Source organism: Cannabis sativa, chromosome 4 (genome assembly GCF_029168945.1).
Source record: "Cannabis sativa cultivar Pink pepper isolate KNU-18-1 chromosome 4, ASM2916894v1, whole genome shotgun sequence".
NCBI classification, from domain to species: domain Eukaryota; kingdom Viridiplantae; phylum Streptophyta; class Magnoliopsida; order Rosales; family Cannabaceae; genus Cannabis; species Cannabis sativa.
Genome location: NC_083604.1, coordinates 57,718,317 through 57,739,392, shown reverse-complemented (window position 1 = coordinate 57,739,392; position 21,076 = coordinate 57,718,317).

Here is a 21,076-nt window from a genome sequence, read left to right as displayed (position 1 = left end):
TATCAGAAACCGGAAGAACAGATCTCTTGCTCTCTCTCAAACAACCTACATAGACAAAGTCTTAGAGAGATTCTCCATGAGCAACACCAATGGGGCAAACATGCCTTCTAGATATGGTATTCGTCTATCTAAGGAACAGTCTCCGACTGATCCTCAAGAGATAGAGGACATGGCGAATATTCCTTATGCCTCTGCAGTTGGAAGTCTAATGTATGCAATGTTATGCACTAGACCTGACATCTGTTATGCTGTTGGAATCGTGAGCAGGTATTAGTCTAATCCAGGACAAGAACATTGGAATGCAGTTAAGTATATTCTGAAATACTTAAAGAGTACAAGGAATCTTGTGTTAGTCTACAAGGGTGGTGCTTTAAATCCCATAGGCTACACTGATTCAGATTTCCAGGCAAGTCTTGAAGACAATAATCAACATCTGGGATGGTGTTTACTCTTGGGGGTGGAGCAGTGGTTTGGAGAAGTGCTAAACAAACCGCAATATCAGACTCAACTATGGAAGCTGAATACATAGCAGCAGCCGAAGCTGCTAAAGAACTTGTCTGGCTAAGAAAGTTCTTCACCAGCATAGGAGTTGTTCCTGGAATGGAAAGGCCTCTGGTACTACTCTGTGATAACAATGGAGCAATAGCAAACAGCAAAGAACCTCGAAGCCACAAGAGAAGCAAACACATTGAAAGGAAGTATCACATTATCAGAGAATACGTGGCAAGAGGGGATGTACTAGTTGAGAAAGTTGACACAGAGGACAACCTGGCTGATCCATTTACCAAAGTCTTGGCCGTGACAGCCTTTGAAAAGCACCGTCAGAATTTAGGATTAATTGATATGTACTAATTAGTTTTATATTAGTGCAAGTGGGAGTTTGTTAGGTTTTATGCCCTAAATAAACTCCATCTCAATGTAATCTATTTTATTCAACATCAATAAAGAAACAGAAGTATTTTTCATTCATTTGTGTATGTTTTGGCTCACTTTATCAATTGTTTGTCTAATTGATTTATAAATTCATCTTAAACCCTTTTCACATACTTGATCATGTTTATTGTGCTGTCATCACATTGGAAAGTAAACATGACTATGTGAATAAAGTTTCCTAGATTTATCAGACACAGGGTTTTACTGATATGATAATCTACAACAAAAGTTTACTTGTATTTGGAGAAATACTATGTTCTTTCCAGAACATTGGTTAAAGTAAAGCTCAGGTTGGATGCATGGAGTATGTATCGGAAGGGACCGATATTGAACTTTGACATAGATTTAATTAAACTTACCGTAGAATCTATTCAAGTCAATATCGCCAAGTTGATCCTAGATCAAATGATCTTAATCCTGTTATGATTAGGCTCAATCTTGAAAGGCTATTCGTGTTCCTTGAATTGTTAGTTAAGCCTACTTTTAGGTCAGGGTGATACATACTTTTTGGGAACACGGTAGTGCAATTGAGTGGGAGCGCTAGCATAAACATGGAATCTATAGCTTCTACCTGGCGAATAGTAAGCAAAGGATGATTTCCTTCGAGCTTGACCAAACGAAAATAAATGGTGGAGATCTCATTTCACATAAGCTGAAATATCATTTATACGGGGTCAAGTGTTTTAAGGATAAAATACATAGTAGGGTGTTACGGTAATTTAATCCCTTTACTGTGTAGATCATTCATATAGAGGATCATTGATCACATTAGGATTATAACAATGGATAACTAATGATGTGTCTATATGGTGGAAAATATAGAGCATTCTATATACTGAGAGTGCAATTCTAAGTTCTATGCGTGGATTCAACGAAGAATTAATAAGTTAGTGAATTTTAGTGCTAAATTCTTGATCTACTTATTGGAAACTCGGTTATATAGACCCATGGTCCCCCCACTAGTTGAGATAATATTGTTTGTAAGACTCATGTAATTGGTTTTGATTAATCAATTATAATTCACGAATTAGACTATGTCTATTTGTGAAATTTTCACTAAGTAAGGGCGAAATTGTAAAGAAAGAGTTAATAGGGGCATATTTGTTAATTATGATACTTTGTATGGTTCAATTAATAAATATGATAAATGACAATATTATTTAATAATTATTTATAGTTATTAAATAGTTAGAATTGGCATTTAAATGATTGAATTAGGAAATTGGCATTTTTGAGAAAATCAGATACAAAAGGTGTTAAAATTGCAAAAATCAAGGCCCAGTCCACTAAGCCATGGCCGGCCACCTTTATAGGTATTTTAAGTTGATTTTTTCATTATTTTAATGCCATATAATTCAAATCTAACCCTAGTGGAATGCTATAAATAGATAGTGAAGGCTTCAGGAAAATTACACTTTCTGAATCAGAAAAACCTGAGCCTCCTCTCTCTCTTCTCTAGCCGCCACTCTCTCTCTCTCTTCTTCCTTAGAATTTCGAAATTGCCTTAGTGATTAGAGTAGTGCCCACACACATCAAGCAATACCTCAATCATAGTGAGGAAGATCGTGAAGAAAGATCATCAGCAAAGGAGATTCAGCATCAAGGATTCAGAGAAAGAAGATCCAGGTTCAGATCTTGATAATACTCTGCTACAGAAAGGATTCAAGGGTTAGAGATCTGAACGGAAGGAGTCATTTAATTCCGCTGCACCCAATGTAAGGTTTCTTAAACTTTATATGTGTTTAATTTATCGTTTTAGAAAGTTCTTATTTAGGATGTTAATCAACATACTTGTGAGTAGATCTAAGATCCTGGTAAAATAATTTCCAACACTTCTACCATTGTTTCGCAATTTGCAAGTCAAATATGGTCGCCGCCATTAGGGTGATCTATACCATATAAAACACTTACAAACCACTTATCATGCGAGATTAAACGGGGCGAAACTGCTAATGAACGTTCCTCCATTAGGGAGGATTACTCACTAAAACAAACGCGGTGTAAAACCCACAATGGAGATCGAATATCTTAATAATAATAAAGCTCATTCTTTAAAATGTATTTTCTTTATTATTCTAATAAATAAATTCTCATTAAATTCGAAATTAAGAATTAAAATTCAAAAATAAGAATTTAATATAATATTTATAAAATTATACTTAGATGGTGATTGAAATAAAATTAATTATTTCCATCGTAGTAATAATCTTAAATATAAATATTAAAGAAATTAATTTAAGTTGAATTAAATGAAATAATTAGCAACTTAAAAATTTCCTTTGAGAATATATTTATTGAGTTCGAAAATTTAAAGTATATAAAAGAAATATACTATTTTCGAAAATAATAAAATTAGAAAAGAAATACTTCAAGCAAAAATATCACCTATCTAGATTTTCTTTTGACTAGTTAATTCAGTTTCTAATAATATATATATATTTTGAATTCATTTATTTTAAATTAATCAATTAAATAAAAAAATCATTGATTGTAGTTGGTCCAAGAATTAATTAAAATAAATAATTAATTTACAACTCAATCTATTTTTCAAAAAAAAAATCGAAAATATTGCATAATTAAAATGCAAATTTCGAAATTGATTAATAAAATAAAGAAAAATATATATATTGAAAATTATTTAAATTTAAGTTGAAAAATTAAATTTCAACCTAAAAATAATTTTCTATTTAATAAAGTGTCATGAAAAATCAATAAATATTTAAGTATCATGATGAAAATCAACTTAGATATTTAGATTTTTCAAGTTAATTAAATGTATTAAATTCAAGAGATAATAATTAAGTGTAGGGAAGGCTTAATTATTAATTTCTATTTAATACTAGGAAAAATATACTTAATAAAATTGTACCAAAATTAATTATTAAATAATTAATTTCACAAAGTATAATATTTTCCTATTTAAATATTAGAAATAATAAGTAGTCTAGAAATTACTATCTAGAAAATATCTTATTTGACTAAGTATCTTTTCAAAATTTGAAAAATATCTAATTTAAGTTAGATAGAAAAAATCTAAAACTTAAATAATTTCAAATTTAGATTTAATTAAATATCAAAAATTAAGTTGTAACCACTTAATTTGAAGATATCTTTTTAAGTTAATATTTGAAAAGATATTAACCTAAAAAAAATATCTAAAATATTCCATTTTAAGTTAATATTTGAAAAGATATTAACTTAAAAAATATCTTAAGAATCTTTAATAACTAATGCCTAGGATTCCTCAACTTGATTTAAAAATTTAAATCAAATATTCAAATTTAAGTTAGATAAGAAAAATCAGTTGATACAACTAATTTATAACTTAAATAGGAATATTTAATTAAATAAGCTCCAGAAAGAATCTTAGTTAGTTAAAATTCTATATTTAATTAAATACAAGAAAAATACAAATAGTTTGTCTAGAAATAATATCTAAACTAAAAGTGTTTTTCTTAAAATTAACTTTAAAATATTAAAATGAAAATAAATTTTCATATATTTTCAAAGTTAATTATGTTGCTAATACAATTTTATTAGGTCAAACTAATATAATTAACCTAGTACAGTTATTCAAATCAGGCAAATGGGCCTTCACAATTGGGGTAGTTCATGTGAGGGGGTGCTGGGTTCAGTATGTCGTACCCACTTCTATGGCTCCCAACTCTCACACAAGGCCCAAAAGAGAGGAATTTAACCTTAAAATAAATAACTGTTATTAATTGAATAGGTCCAAAAACTAAATGGACCTAAATAAAATCTATCATGGTGTGACATTTTATTTAGCAACAACCTATATGCATCTATATAATAAAATAAACACATAGGCTCACACAGGCACACTTTGGATGGATCCTATCATGTTGCTAGGTCATACACAGATGAAAGAAGATTGTAAAATATACCCGTTACAAATTATTAACTTGACCAAGGGAGCCATCAGATCATTAGATCTGGCAAAAAGTAACCATGGCTATTTGCAATCAAGTAATAATAGGTTTTGAAAACTTACACACAAGCTAAAACCATATACTCCTGCAACAAGGTTAGCTGGATAGTTGGAAGTAGGATTTATTTAATTTTAAATAAATAATTTCGAAAAATAAATAATTAAATAAAAAATATTTTAATTTTCGAAAAAAATAAAATAAAAAAATATTTAATTTCCGAAATTATTAAAAAAAAATAAATATTTAAAATTAAACCTACTTTTGAAAAATTAGGTTTCAACCAACCTAAATATTATTTCAAAATTTTCTAACTACTTTTAAAAATTAAATGTTATTTTAAAAAATAAAAATTAAATAAAAATTAGAAAAGATAAATAAAATATCTTTTCAGGTTTTAAATTTAATTTAAATAAATAAAATAACAAAATTTAAAAGTTAGCAAAATATCTTACATCTATTTAAAATTACATGATTATAAATATCTTATTTTAAATTTAAATAAGGTCAAAATATCTAAAAAAGATTTGATTTTAAAAAAAATATATATAAAATCTGACCTTAAATTTAAAAATAAGATAAGATATAATCAAATTTAAAAATAAGATAGATTTTTAAGCAAGAAGATAGATACTAATTCTATTCAAATTCAAATTACACTAATATCTTGAATTAAATTTAAAAAATATTAAATTAATTCAAAATGATAATTAGAATTGAATTAGGAATAGTAATAGTATATATACAAAACTATACAAAAAAATCAGAAGTTAATTCCATGAAAAAGCATGAAAAATTGAAGAAAAACGAAAAAATTGTGAGCTGTACGGACAGTTTTCACGATCGCAGGAAAATTTCAGCACAGCTCCGATTTTTTTCGAATCTTCAAAAAATCATAACTAATTCAAATAAAATCGAAATTGAGTTCTGTAAAAGGCTAACTTGCTTAATTTTTTCCATACTATCCAATAAAAATAATTCCAGAAACAGAATCGCAATTATTTTTCACAAAAATTTACAAACATCAATCAATCATCAAATAACACTCAATACAACATGATACCATCCAAAAACAAACAAACAATCGTTTTAAAGTCCAAATTTCATGAAAGTAAATCAATTACCATGGCTCTGATACCAGTTGTTGGAATATATTTTACCAGGATCTTAGATCTACTCACAAGTATGTTGTTTAAACACCCTAAATATGAATTTTCTAAAACGATAAAATAAACACATATAAAGTTAAGAAAACCTTACATTGATGCAGCGGAATTAATGTCTCCTTCCACTCAGATCTCTAACCCTTGTATCTTTTCTGTAGCAGAGTATAATCAAGATCTGAGCCTGAATGTCCTTCTTCTTCAAGTTTGATCCTTCACAGTCTTCCAATCTATGATTGAGTTACTGCTTGCTGTGTGTGGGCACTTACTCTTTCACTAGGGTCGAAATTGATCAAGGAGAAAAGAAGAGAGAGGGTTTCGGCCAAGGTATAGAAAGTGGGGAAGGCTCAGTTTTTCTGAAGAGAGAAATTTCTGTCAGAAAGGCTTGTGAAAACTTGTGATTTGACTGAGCCATCACTTTCTATTTATAGGCAACTACTAGGTTTAGGTTAGGAATTATTTGGCATTAAAATAATGAAAATATTAATTTGAAAAACCTATTTAAGTGGCCGGCCATGGTGTGTTATTGGGCCTCACTTAATTTTGCAGTTTTATCAAATTTTATCTCTATTTTCTCAAAAACGCCAATTTTCCAATTCTAACATTTTAAATGCCAAAACTAATTATTTAATAACTAAAATAGATTATTAAATAGTATTGTCATTTAATTTAATTATTAATTAGACATATAAAGTCCATTAATAAATAAATAAACCTAGAAAACTCTTTTCTTTACAATTTCACCCCTGCTTAGTGAAAATTCATAAAATTAGACATAGTCTAACTTTAGAATTATAATTGATCAATCACGAATCAATTAATGAGTCTTACAAGCAGAATGTTATCAACTAGAATAGGGACCATGGATCTATATGCTGAGCTTCCAATAAGTGAACCAAATTTACCAAGTAAATTCCTACTTATTAATTCTTCGTTGAATCCACTCTTAGAACTTAGAATTGCACTCTCAGACTTATATAGAGCATATTGTATGTTCCACGATATCAATATACTATCTCATTTAACCATTGTTATAATCTTATTGTGATTTAAAGATCCTCTATATAGATGATCTACATCGAGATGGGATTTCTTTACCGTTCTCACCCCTCAATGTATTTTGCCCCTTAAAACACTTAGCTACCTGTAAATGGTGTTTAGTGATCTAATAATTAGTCAGTTAAACAAGAGCTCATCCATTTACTTCTATTTGCTAAGCTCGAAGGGAATCATCACTTGACTTCTATACACCAGTAGAAGCTATAAATTCCATATTTATGTTCAGCACTCCCACTCAATCATACTATCATGTTCCCAAAATATACGTATCACCCTGATCCAAAAGTAGGCTTAACTAATAAATCAAAGAACATGAATAGCACTCCTGAGTTGAGCCCAAGCATATCAGGATTTAGATTCTTTTAATCTTAAGATCAACTACTGATATTGACTTGGAAAGATATGTATAACGGTAAGTTTGTAATATCTTAACTTAGTTGCAATATCGATCCAGTCCAATGTATACTCCATACATTCGAAACTAGTATACTTTACTAATGTCCTGAAAAGAACACAACACTTACTCCAAGTGTAAGTACACATCATCGCTGATTATCACATTAGTGTAAATCCAATAACACTGATGAAACAGGGACCAAAACTTTTGATTCATATGATCACAATCACATTCCACTGTGTTGACGATACTGTAATTGTGAATAAACATATGATCTGGATTTAACTGATTTTGTGTGTATGAATGTAATAAACATATTAAACATATTAAACCATTAGCATGTAAAATTCATGCAAACATCAATCACTTCAAATTTCTTATATTGATAACTAATCAGTTTGTAAAGAGTTTTATTTAGGGCATAAAACCCAACAGATTGTACATGTCGAGGCAGTTAGGCCTAGAGCATACGATCTTTGGGATATTAGGGCTTTTTGCTGTATAGTCGCTAAGCGACAAAACTTATGTATATGAATAGCAAACTTTTGTAAATGTATTTTGTAAAGGGATCTCGCTATTTTATAAATGTACTACTGTATGTTTTTAATTACATAAGGAAATTTTAATTATTCACGATCTTCAATAACCTCGTTGATTAGCAACGAGCTGCACAGTACGTTTAAAATCACGTTAACATGTCTATGCTAGTTAGGGTGTTACAATGATAAAGCCATTTGCTATATCTAAGAAGTTATTCATGGTGTATACTGTTGGGTTTTATGCCCTAAATAAAACTCATTTCAATATAATCAGATTTACTTATTAATATAGATCAGAAATAACATTTAATGTTGCATGGTTCACATGATTTATTTCATGATTATATGTACATAATGTATGAATTCATCTGAAACCCTTTTCACATACTTGATCCTGTTTATTATGTTGTCAACACATTGGAAAGTAAACATGACTATGTGAATAAAGTTTCTTAGATCTATCAGACACAGGGTTTTACTGATATGATAATCTACAACAAGAGTTTACTTGCATTTGGAGAAATGCTATGTTCTTTCCAGAGCATTGGTTAAAGTAAAGCTCAGGTTGGATGCATGGAGTATGCATCAGAAGGGACCGATATTGAACTTTGACTTAGATTTATTAAACTTACCGTAATATCTATTCAAGTCAATATCGCCTAGTTGATCCTAGATCAAATGTTCTTAATCCTGTTATGATTAGGCTCAATCTTGAAAGGCTATTTGTGTTCTTTGATTTGTTAGTTAAGCCTACTTTTAGGTCAGGGTGATACGTACATTTTGGGAACACGGTAGTGCAATTGAGTGGGAGCGCTATCATAAACATGGAATCTATAGCTTCTATCTGGCAAATAGTAAGCAAAGGATGATCTCCTTCGAGCTTGACCAAACGAACATAAATGGTGGAGTACTCATTTCACATTAGCTGAAATATCATTTATACGGGATCAAGTGTTTTAAGGATAAAATACATTGTAGGGTGTAACGGTAATTTAATCCCTTTACAGTGTAGATCAATCATATAGAGGATCATTGATCAAATTAGGATTATAACAATGGATAATTAATGATGCATCTATATGGTGGAACATATAGAGCATTCTATATAACTGAGAGTGCAATTCTAAGTTCTATGCGTGGATTCAACGAAGAATTAATAAGTTAGTAAATTTTAGTGTTAAATTCTTGATCTACTTATTGGAAGCTCGGTTATATAGACCAATGGTCCCCGCACTAGTTGAGATAATATTGCTTGTAAGACTCATATAATTGGTTTTGATTAATCAATTATAATTCTCAAATTAGACTATGTCTATTTGTGAATTTTTTCACTAAGTAAGGGCGAAATTGTAAAGAAAGAGTTTTAGGGTCATATTTGTTAATTATGATACTTTGTATGGTTCAATTAATAAATATGATAAATGACAATATTATTTAATAATTATTTATAGTTATTAAATAGTTAGAATTGGCATTTAAATGGTTGAATTAGAAAATTGGCGTTTTTGAGAAAATCAGATGCAGAAAAGGTAAAACTGCAAAATTGCAAAAAGTGAGGTCCAAATCCACTAGTATAGGACCGGCCACTTTTGTAGGAAATTTAAACTAATATTTTCATTATTTTAATGCCAAATAATTCAAACCTAACCCTAATGGAATGCTATAAATAGATAGTGAAGGCTTCAGGAAAATTACACTTTTCTTCTGACACTTCTGATTCAGAAAAAACTGAGCCTCTGTCTCTCCCTATCTTTAGCCGCCACTTCCCTCTTCTTTTCTTCTTCAAAATTTCGAAATTCTTAGTGTGAGTAGTGCCCACACACAGCAAGTGATATCTCAATCATAGTGAGGAAGATCGTGAAGAAAGACTTTCAGCAAGAAGGAGTTTCAGCATCAAAGATTCAGAGAAAGAGATCCATGTTCAGATATTGATAATGCTCTGCTACAGAAAGGAATCAAGGGCTAGATATCTAAACGGAATGAGTCATTTAATTCCGCTGCACCCAATGTAAGGTTTCCTAAACTTTATATGTGTTTATTTCATCGTTTTAGAAAGTTCATATTTAGGGTGTTAATCAACATACTTGTGAGTAGATCTAAGATCCTGGTAAAATAATTTCCAAAAACTGGTATCAGAGCCATGGCAATTGATTTACTGGCAAGAAATTTAGACTTTAAAACGATTGTTTGTTTGTTTTTGGATGGTATCATGTTGTATTGAGTGTTATTTGATGATTGATTGGTGTTTGTGAATTTTCGTTAAAAATAATTGAATATTTGTTTCTGAAATTATTTTTATTGGATAGTATGGAAAAAATTAAGCAAGTTACTTTTTTTACAAAACTCAATTTCGATTTAATTTGAATTACTTATGATTTTTCGAAGATTCAAAAAAAATCGGAGTTGTGCTAAAATTCTCATGCGCGCGCGAAAACTGTCCGTACAGCTCGCACTTTTTTCATTTTTCTTCGTTTTTTCATGCTTTTTCATGGAATTAACTTCCGATTTTTTGTGTAGTTCTGTATTTATACTATTACTATTCCTAATTCAATTCTAATTATCATTTTGAATTAATTTAATATTTTTTTAAATTTAATTCAAGATAGTAGTGTAATTTGAATTTAAAAATAGTTAGTATCTATCTTATTTGCTTAATAATCTATCTTACTTTTAAATTTGATTATATCTTATCTTATTTTTAAATTTAAGGTCAGATTTTAAATATTTTAAATTAATTTTTTTTAAATAATTTGACCTTATTTAAATTTAAAATAAGATAACTATAATCATGTAATTTTAAAAAGATGTAAGATATTTTGCTAACTTTTAAATTTTGTTATTTTATTTATTTAAATTACATTTAAAATCTGAAAAAGATATTCATTTATCTTTTTTAATTTTTTATTTATAAAATAACATTTAAATTTTAAAAGTAGTTAGCAAATTTTGAAATGATATTTAGGTTGGTTGAAACCTATTTTTTCAAAATTGTAGGTTTAATTTTAATTTTTTTTAAATTTCGAATTTTTCAACTTTTTTTTTAAAAAAATTTTCGAAAATTATTTTTTTATTTAATTAATTATTTCGAAATTAATAATTTAATTTAAAATTAAATAAATCCTACATTTAACTATCCAGCTAACCTTGTTGCAGGAGTATGTGTTTTAGCTTGTGTATAAGTTTTCAAAACCTATTATTACTTGATTGCAAATAGCCATGGTTACCTTTTGCTAGATCTATTGATCTGATGGCTCCCTTGATCAAGATAATAATTTGTAACATGTATATTTACAATCTTCTTTCATCTGTGTATGACCTAGCAACATGATAGGACCTATCCAAAGTGTGCCTGTGTGAGCCTATGTGTTTAATTTCATTATAGATGCATATAAGTTGTTGTTGCTAAATAAAATATCATAGTTCTTGATAGATTTTATTTAGGCCCATTTAGTTTTTGGGCCTATTCAATTAGTAACAGTTATTCTTATTAAGGTTAAATTCCTCTCTTTTGGGCCTTGTGTGAGAGTGGGAGCCATAGTAGTGGGTACGACATACTGAACCCAGCACCCCCTCACATGAACCACCCCAATTGTGAAGGCCCATTTGCCTGATTTGAATAACTGTACTAGGTTAATTAAACTAGTTTAACCTAATATAATTGATTAGCAACATAATTAATTTCATTTATGTTGAAATTAATTTAAGAAAATTATAGTTTAAAGATTTTTTATTTTAAGCTAAACTATATTTATTTTCTTGTATTTAATTAAATATAGAATTATAACCATCTAGATTCTTTCTGAAGCTTAATTTAAATTTTTCATTAAATATTCCTATTTAAGTTGATATTTAGTTATCTACAACTAACCAACTTAAATCTTAATATCTTTTGAATTTAAAATTTCAAAATTAAGTTGAGGAATTTTAGGCATTAGTTATTAAGATTCTTTAGATATTTTTTAAGTTAATATCTTTTCGAATATTAACTTAAAATGGAATATTTTTTGAATTAAGTGGTTACAACTTAATTTTTGACATTTAATTAAATTTAAATTTGAAAATATTTAAGTTCTAGATTTTTTCTAATACAACTTAAATTAGATATTTTTTCAAATTTTGTGGAAAAGATACTTAGTCAAATAAGATATTTTCTAGATAGTTATTTCTAGACTACTTATTATTTCTAATATTAAATAGGAAAATATTATACTTTGTGAAATTAATTATTTTAAATAATTAATTTTGGTAAAATTTATTTTTTCCTAGTATTAAACTAGAGATTAATAATTAAGCCTTCTCTACACTTAATTATTTATTTCTTGAATTTAATACATTTAATTAATTTGAAAATTAAATATCTAAGTTGATTTTCATCATGATACTTAAATATTTCTTTTTCATGACACTTAATTAAATAGAAAATTATTTTTAGTTGAAATTTATTTTTTCAACTAAATTTAAATAATTTTCAAAATATATTTTTTCTTTATTTTATTAATCAAATTTCGAAATTGCATTTCTTAAATGCTAGAACTTCGAATTTTATTTGAAAAATAGATTAAAGTTGTAAATTATTTATTTTAATTTTGGACCAACTTAAATCAATGATTTTTTCATTTAATGATTAATTAAAATAAATGAAGTAAAATATATATTATTAGAAATTGAATTAATTAGTCAAAGGAAAATCTAGATAGGTGATATTTTTTGCTTGAAGTATTTTTCTAGTGTATTTAATTAAATAGAAAATTAATATTTAAGTTGATTTTCATCATCATACTTAAATATTTGAAATTTTTCTTATATATTTAATTAAATAGGAAAATTATATTTTTTGTTGTAAATTAATTTTGGGCCAACATTAAATTAGAATAATTTTTCCAGGATTTATTTTTTATTTTAACATGCATTTTCGAAAATTGTATTCTTAAATACTTTAATTTTTCAAAATGCAATATATATTTATAGAAAATAAAATTTGAGTTGTAAATTAATTTTGTAACAACTTAAATTGAATATTTTTCTAACTATTTATTGGAAATTATTACTAAGATGGAAATAATTCATATTATTTTCATATCCATCTAAGTAAAATTTATAAATATTAAATTAAAATTTATATTTAGAATTTTTCATTCTAAATTGGAAATTTTAATTAAATAAATATATATTTAAAATAAATAGATTAAATAAAGAGAATCAAAGAAAATACAGCTCACTTTAAATAATGAGCTTTATTATTATTAAGATATTCGATCTCCATTGTTGGTCTTACAATAGTTAAATGTTTTCAATATAACCTCGAGACGCTAGACTTCGTCCCCCTATGGATGGTTATTCGTTGAACGCATTTAACACCGTAAGATCTCATTTGATAAGTGTTTTGTAAGTTTTCGTCTCTATTAGACTCTCCCCTACGGTGACTACTTAGAGATAAACTTATAAAACATGAAACAATGGTGGAAGCTCATAAAATGAGAATAACCTTGACTCTCGCCTACCGGGACAACGTTGGATTCTTATTTTGATCGAATAAAAGGTTGCTAGAATAGTTTCTATTTTAGATGAGCTGACAACTCTATTCAATGAATGATACTTTGACTCTCGCCTACCGGGACACTGTATCACTTTGTTGGAAACCTTGGAAATTATTTATGATTGTATGTTTTAGTATTTTCACTTGTCATTCCTACTTGCTATATGCTTATAATTTCTGAATTGTGTATGAGTTTATCTTGAACCATGTTATTTTCTGTTATTAAGTTGTAGTTTAATTTCGAATCTTCATTGTTGGTCTAACTTGGCTTGTTTATCTAATGAGATAAATCCCTAGTGGATTTTCACCATTAGACATACATAATAGTGTTAGATCTCGAAAGATAAATATTGTATATGCGACATCTAGCTGTTCATCAATTGATGACACCTTAGACTAGTATTTTTACAATATGAAACAAGAAGATTGTATAAATAAGATTACTTTGACATTCGCTAATCGAAGCATCGTTGGATTCTTATTTATAAACGAAATTATCCTAATTCCTCTTAGCTTATTCATTTCGAATTAGCTTCTGTTGACCGAGGTTTTCGGCAACTGTTAAAATATAATTATAATAATGAGCTGTAAGAAAGTGAGATGAAGACTTTTTACGTGGTTGGGGCGTTAATGAGCCTTAGTCCACGAGCCACTGCTATTAATGGATGTATTTAATACAGATTCTACACTTGAGAGAATGTTTTTCTCTTAAATACAGAGAATGTTCTTGGTGAGTTTTTTCTCTTCTTGCTCTTTTGCAACCAAGATTCCCCGACCCCATTAAATGAGCTTTGAGGGGGTATTTATAGTGTTTTGGTGGGATAATCCCTAGAATTGTTCTTACACATGTGTTTGTAAGTATCCATAAAGTTGGGCATTTCCGATGAATATACCATGGGTGATGCATGGTCAAATCCCTAGGTGCTGTAGGGCTTTTATGGAGAATGTCCTTTTTGTCTTATGATTGACGTGACTCTTCGCAGAATAGCCGTCGCTAGACTTAAATGATCATTACTGTAGCGCTGCTGTTTGGGGGTTGTGCCGTCAGACTTTATTGCGTGTTACAGTCCCAACACGCTTCCTCCCATGCAGCATTAAATGCGATTTGATTTCTCGGGAGAGACCTGACACATCCCGGAGGGCCTTTACGCTATACTAGCTTCCGGGAGTGGCTTGTACTCCGGGTGTCTCCTCCGGGACCCATGTTAATAGCGCTTCCTGGTGGCATAAAAAGACTTAGCAAATCTTTCCAAGTTATCTGATCCACGTGTCCCCTCTTGACTGGTCCACGTATTTTGGGCGAATTTTGGAGCAACATTTACCCCCCAAGCCTTGTTTACTTAGTAAAAATAAACCAAGGCTTGTTCAAGTGTCTCCGGTTGACCCCTCGTTTCCCTAGCTCGAGCCTCGAGCGCGTGGGGGCACATTAAATGATGTCATTTAATGCAGCAATATGTTTGTTTGCAGGAATGTTTCCAGCCGCCTCCTCGGTCTTCTGATATGACTTGGGGGGCGCGTGAAGGTGTGTCTAATAATGGCATTAAATGCGGCGATTCACTTTTGCAGAGGTCGATTCGTTTCACGCCCCATGATTGATGCGGCGCATTGATGGTGTCAGACGGATACTCAAACGTTTCCACCGCCTTAATGGTAGATTGATCTGGTCCGTTGATTTATTGGGAATTCGAATCGAGCGTTTCCCCCACCGTGCGATTGGTAGGTGAAGACGCCTGTTCCTCATGCACTTTTGGCCTATAAAAGCCACCACCTTTCCTTCATTTCGGTTACTTTCCATTCCTTGCCATTTCTGCTCGAATTTCTCAGAGAGAAAATTCCTCAAAGTAGCATAAACTTCTTTAACACTTAAACACTTCTTTTAATTTTCCAGTGTTCGGTTTTGCCAGTGCCTCTCAACTCTCATTCAACCATTCTCGCACCCCCCGCTCAACGCAATCAACTGTAAGTTTCTTGCATCTTTAAATAATAACATGCTTACATTTACTTTGTTTGTTTTCTGGGTTCGCACTTAGAGACTTCTGGGTGTGTGAATGTTTGAGTTCTTCGAGTTCTGCTTTATGTTTACTGTGTTAGTTGTAGAGTCGCCATTGTCATGCCTCTGTTGTAGGCATACAGCTTTGTTTGAAGAAGGCCATGTGTTCTTCGTTTAGCAATTGCTTAGGGCATAGGAAGGCTTTTCTCTTTTCTTTTTCTTTTTGCAAAACCACTTTTCTGCGATTTTACTGCACCCGACACTTGTTCAGGGATTCTCTCCTGAGTTTCCCAGGTGACACGTGTCCGGAGGGGGCCTCTTTCCAGCGGTTAGGGGACCCCCACTCCCTTTTTCCTGATTTAGGGTTTGGTATGGGGCCTAACTGCTGGGTTTTTTCTTTTTGTTTTTCTCAGAACATAAAATGTCTGCTTCTGGCTCGAAATCTTCGAAGAAGAAAGGGAAAAACATAGCCACCCTGGAGGAGGTTTCTCTGGGACCTGTTGCCCAGGAAGGGTACAAGTCCCGCGCCACTGGTTGGGAAGCGGCCGAGCTTCGATCGACCCTGACTTGCCCTCACCAGCTGGAGAACATCATTAATGTGGCTGGGATCAAACCCTCTACCTCAGGGACCTTCCACCGGCCTCCTCGTGACTCGGAGACGCCCAATCACAACTATGACGGCTTCGGGGCTTGGAGTCAGACCCATTTGATGGCCGGTGCTATGCTCCCGCTCCAGGATTATTTTGTTAATTTTCTTGTATTTGTCGGCCTTGCGCCATACCAACTTATTCCTCAAGCTTACCGCCTGCTCTCAGGCTTATTTATTTTTTACACCGCCCGCGGCTGGGGGTCTCCCAGCCCGGCGGAAATTTTGTATTTTTATGAACTTGTATCCGTCCCCAAGAAAGGGGACAAACTTAAGGACAGTTTTTATGGGTTCCGGATCCACCCTGCTAACGAGGGGATGGTTCCGTATAATATGCGTACTCATGTTAAGGAGTACCGCCACCGATTTTTCTTCTCGTCCGGGTTCAGGGCCGTGGACCACCCGGAGCTTCTCACAGAGTGGGTGCGGATCCCACCTTACCAGCGGACGCTCCCCACTCAGGCTTTCCTTCGAAGGGCCCAAGCCTTCGCCTCCTACGACCACGCCGATCTTGATGTCGGGGGCCTGGTCACCACGGAGAATTGTAGAAAGGCTAAACTTATCCTTTCTCATCAATCCGTGGATGACTCCAACCTCTCCAAGGTCATCTCGCCCTAATGTGAGGGCGCCGGTTGCGAGAAGGCCTTCCGGATGAGCTCATTGCCACGGCAGAGAAGAAGTATCAAGATTATCTCTACCTAAGGCCCAGGAGAAGGCGTATTCTCGAGGCCCAGCCGCCTCTCGGGAGAGGGCTTCGCGTGGGGAGTCCGTGGTGCGAAGGAGCCAAGCCATTGGCGGAAGTCCGAGGCAAAAGTTTTTGACAAGATTCTTCAAGAAGAGATTGGGGGTCCTTCCCGCCGGGGGCCCCTTCGTCTTGAAGGTTCTTCGAGAACTCGGACTTCCCGGCCTCACCTTCACTTCGAACCAAACTCGGTGCTCCTTGCTAGCACTTCCGGTGCTGGTGGTAAGTCTCCCTTGATAATTCACTATGTCCCTTCCGTTGATGAATATACCAGTCGTAGGCCCATAGGGTTCGACGAGCGTCTCCGTAGGTTTAAGATGCCATCGACCCGGTGGGGGGATCATTTGAAGGAATTTTATTTTACGAACTTAGGAGATTACCTAGGTCGGTCCCGGATGGGCCCCGGCCCTCCGGAACCTATTCCCTTAGGTCCGTCGGCTTACATAGCGTCCAGCTGGTTCCGGCCCTCGGACAAGCTATCTTGGAGATGATGTCGCCGGCATTAAAGTTCGGGACTTTGCTAGGGCCGAATTAGGAAGTCCGGTAGGAGTAGTTTATTTGCCGCACCTTTTGTGCGCTTCTCACGAACTTCTAACACTTGCTTATTTTATTGGAACAGGTACCTCCATGGATGCCATCCTGGAACAGCTTGCCGGGGTCCATACTCCGGTGGCTCCTCCGGGAGAAGGCCAAGGGAAAGGCTGGGACTTCTCGGAGGATGCCGCCGAGGGTACTGGAGAGCCTCGAGCCCTTCCAGTGGTAGCAGAGGAGGACGAGGAGGAGCCTGAAGTGGCTCTGATTCGCAAGCGTAAGGGCAAGATGATTGCCCAGGACGAGCCGAAGAGGCCTCGGAGGGCCGACACTCCTGCTCATGGCCTAGACGGCCGGGTTTCTCCGATGGAGGAAAATCCTGCTCCTCCTCACATTGACCTTACCCCGATTCCGGGGGATGAGGTGAGGCAGGAGCTTCGCATAGCCAAACACAACTACGCTATGGACGAGTACTCCCGGGGATATGCCGAGGTGGAGGCCCTTAGGAGGATTCTGCGAGCTGAGGTTGAGGCGAGCATCAACCATCCGGACTATCATGATCCGTGGAACCTCAACCTGGACCCTTTAACGGACTGGTTCCGTCCCCTCCTAGGGCCCACTTTGGCTCCCTTTGCCGCGGAAATGACCGGTGAGTTCGCTTCTCAGCTTACACGCTGTGCGCCCAAACGGTTCGCCACTTGCGCTTCCCTGAACTCCATCTTCCAGGTCCAGGACCTCAGCCATTCCCTCACAGTGGTAAGTACTTTGCAATTTTTTGCGTTTCCTTTTTGTTGTTTGTATTTTGTTTTCTTCCTTTGAGAAATTTTTTCTTATACCCCGTTATGGTTCAGCTTGCTGCTGAGGCTGGTCGCCTCTCCAGGAACATCATAAACCATGGCTTCGCTCTGTCCGACTTTGGGGACATGAACGACGTCAGGAAGGTCCTCCAAGACCTCACAATGGAGAGGCGCATCTACCAGAGGCCGCCGAGCGCCAGAAGCAATGGCCAAGGCCAAGGAAGAGAAGGCCAAGGCCAAGGAAGAGGAGGCCATCCGAGGAGGCTCAAGCGGAGGCCATGATCCAGGCCGAGGCCCATCGGAGAGGCAGGATGGAGGCCCATCATTAGGAGGAACTAAGGGCTCAAACCGAGGCTGCCGAGAAAGCCAGGCGAGATCTTCGGGGGGCTAGGGAGGCTTTGGATGAAATGGCCGCCAAGGTGAGGTCTCTAGAGGAGACTCATCAGTCGGATATCGAATCCAAGGCCGCTCTAGCTGCGGAGTTGAAGGAGCTTCGGGACTACAAAGATCAGTCTACCAGGAAGGCCAAGAGGGCCGAGCTCCTTTCTCCTGTCTCCTGCGCCCGGTGCCCGAAGCGCTTTGACGATGGTGTCTACATGGCTTGGGCCACCAACGATCAGAGTATCAAGCTCACTTTTTATCCCAAACCCGAGGACATGATTGCCAAATTTCGGGAAAAGAAGAAGAGGCTTGATGCTGAGCTTGAGGCACGGATTGGACCTCGTCTTCCACCGCGGGCTGACTGAGCTGCCATATTATTGACCCAGATTTTACCCGTTCTTCTTATAACTTCTTTTTTTATTTTCTTTTGTTGTTTGTACATACTTGCTGCTGCCTTAGAACAATTTACATACAGGCGGCAGCTTTTATTTGAAGGGGAGACAATTTAAGGCCTGTCCCCGGGCCATTTACATGTGTATGACCTACCCTTCGGGCTAGGATATTTTTTTTATTTATATATATATGCGATCTCTTTTTTTTTCACACTTATATATTTCAACCTGTCCTTTGGCTCAGGGTTTTTATACTTACGCTCTTTATTTTTGCGCATGTTTTTTGACCTGCCCTTTGGGTTAGGATATTTTACTTAGCTTGACCTGCCCTTTGGGTCAGGATATTTTACTTAGCTTGACCTGCCCGTTGGGTCAGGATATTTTACTTAGCTTGACCTGCCCTTTGGGTCAGGATATTTTACTTAGATTGTTTTTGTTTGTCCGTGCGGTATACCCTAGTACCCCCCTGAGTGGCATAGAAACTTTGTTTTTAAGGCACTCAGTTTTATTTAATATAAAGGAGGCATACATTTGGACGGTACAAACCCTTTGAACAAAATCTAAGTTTAATTCGCTACTGGTAATATTTTCTGAGGTGATCGGCATTCCAGGCTCTCGGGACAGTAGTTCCGTCCATTCTTTTCAGTTTGTAAGTGCCAGAACCGATTTCGTCCTCGATTTCATATGGTCCTTCCCAATTTGGTCCAAGTACCCCCACTCCGGGTTCTTGGGTGGCTGGGAAAACCCTTCTTAGGACCATATCCCCAATAGCGAATTTTCTGTTTTTAACCTTGGAGTTAAAATACTTGGTCACCTTCTTTTGATAAGCGGCCATCCGTATTTGGGACTCATCCCGGAGTTCTTCGACTTGATCCAAAGCTTCTTGGAGCAGGGCCTGATTGGTGGCCGGATCGTAAGTCGTCCTCCTGTGGGATGGGAATAATGTTTCCACCGGGACCATTGCTTCACAACCGTACGCCATTGAGAACGGCGAGTGACCGGTTGTGGTTCTGGGGGTCGTCCGGTAGGCCCACAATACCCTTGGCAATTCTTCGGGCCAGTTATTTTTACAAGCCAGCAGATTCTTTTTCAAGGTGACCTTTAGGATTTTATTGACTGCTTCCGCCTGGCCGTTTGTCTGAGGCCGGGCTACCGCGGAGAAGCTTTTCACTACTCCGTGTTGGTTGCAGAAGTCAGTGAATTCCTCGCAATCAAATTGCTTTCCATTGTCTGAGACTATCTTGTGAGGCAAGCCGTATCGACACACTATGTTTTTGATAACAAAGTCCAACGCCTTCTTAGCGGTTATTGTCTTCATAGGCTCAGCCTCTGTCCACTTGGTGAAGTAGTCCACTGCTACTATTGCATACTTTACTCCTCCTTTTCCCGTAGGTAGAGACCCGATGAGATCTATGCCCCAGACCGCGAAGGGCCAGGGGCTGGTCATCAGAGTGATCTCATTTGGAGGAGCTCTCGGTATGTTTGCGTACCTTTGGCACGAGTCACACTTTTGGACATAGTCTATACAATCTTTTTTCATTGTTGGCCAGAAGTATCCCTGCCTCAATATTTTCTTTGAGAGGCTGGGTCCTCCCGTATGATCTCCACAGAACCCTTCATGGACCTCCAGCATGATTTGTCTAGCTTCAGGGTCCGATACACACCTTAAATAAGGCATGCTGAGTCCTCTCCGGTAGAGAATTTGATCCATCATTACATAACGATGAGCACGATGCGAGATCTTTCGAGACAGTGCCCTCTCTTGGGGCAACTCACCTGTGGTTATGTATTTTATGATGGAGACCATCCAGCTAGGTTCTTGCCCAACCGTTTGTGTGGTCTCTTTTATTTTGATGCTTGGCTCTGCCAAACGTTCCACTGGTACTACCCCCAGCTCTTCAATTTCGCTGTCCGAGGCTAACTTAGCCAGACAGTCCGCGTGAGCGTTCTTTTCTCGGGGGATTCTTTCTATTTTATAGTCCGTGAACTCGTGGAGCAGTTCTCGGACTATTGTTACGTACGC